An 815-nucleotide genomic window follows, 5' to 3' on the forward strand; every position below is an offset into this window, starting at 1 on the left:
GCAAGAGAGAGAGAGACAGAGAGAGAGAGTGAGCAAGAGAGAGAGACAGAGAGAGTGAGCAAGAGAGAGAGACAGAGAGAGAGAGTGAGCAAGAGAGAGAGAGACAGAGAGAGAGAGTGAGCAAGAGAGACAGAGAGAGAGAGAGAGCAAGAGAGACAGAGAGAGTGAGCAAGAGAGAGAGACAGAGACAGAGAGAGAGAGTGAGCAAGAGAGACAGAGAGAGAGCAAGCAAGAGAGACAGAGAGAGAGAGTGAGCAAGAGAGACAGACAGAGCAAGAGAGAGAGACAGAGAGAGAGAGAGAGACAGCAAGAGAGAGAGAGACAGAGCAAGAGAGAGAGAGACAGAGACGGCACAGACAGAGCAGGGGGAGCTTAGGAGAGGGTGAATTTAAGAAAGAGAATGGAGGGGAAATAGGGAGGAAAGGGAGTAAGAAAAAAGCAACAAGAGCAGTCGGAATATATAAGGGATGGAGGGGGACCAGGAAGCATGAAACAAAGAAACAGACAGAGAGGGAGGGCAGAGAGGCAGACAGGGAGAGACAGAAAGGGTGAGAAAGGGAGAATGAGGCCACACAAGGGAGAGTTCGGACCAACACCCTGACAAGAAATTACATTTTGGTACCAGTGAACAGCTTTTACACATTAACAAACAAAGCAAAAGCGCGCGCGCACAAACACACACACACACACACACACATACACGCACACACACACACACACACACACATGCACATAGACACACACACACACACACACACACACACACACACACACACACACACACACACACACACACACACACACAGAACAGGAAC

Source organism: Procambarus clarkii, chromosome 75 (assembly GCF_040958095.1).
Source record: "Procambarus clarkii isolate CNS0578487 chromosome 75, FALCON_Pclarkii_2.0, whole genome shotgun sequence".
Taxonomy (NCBI): domain Eukaryota; kingdom Metazoa; phylum Arthropoda; class Malacostraca; order Decapoda; family Cambaridae; genus Procambarus; species Procambarus clarkii.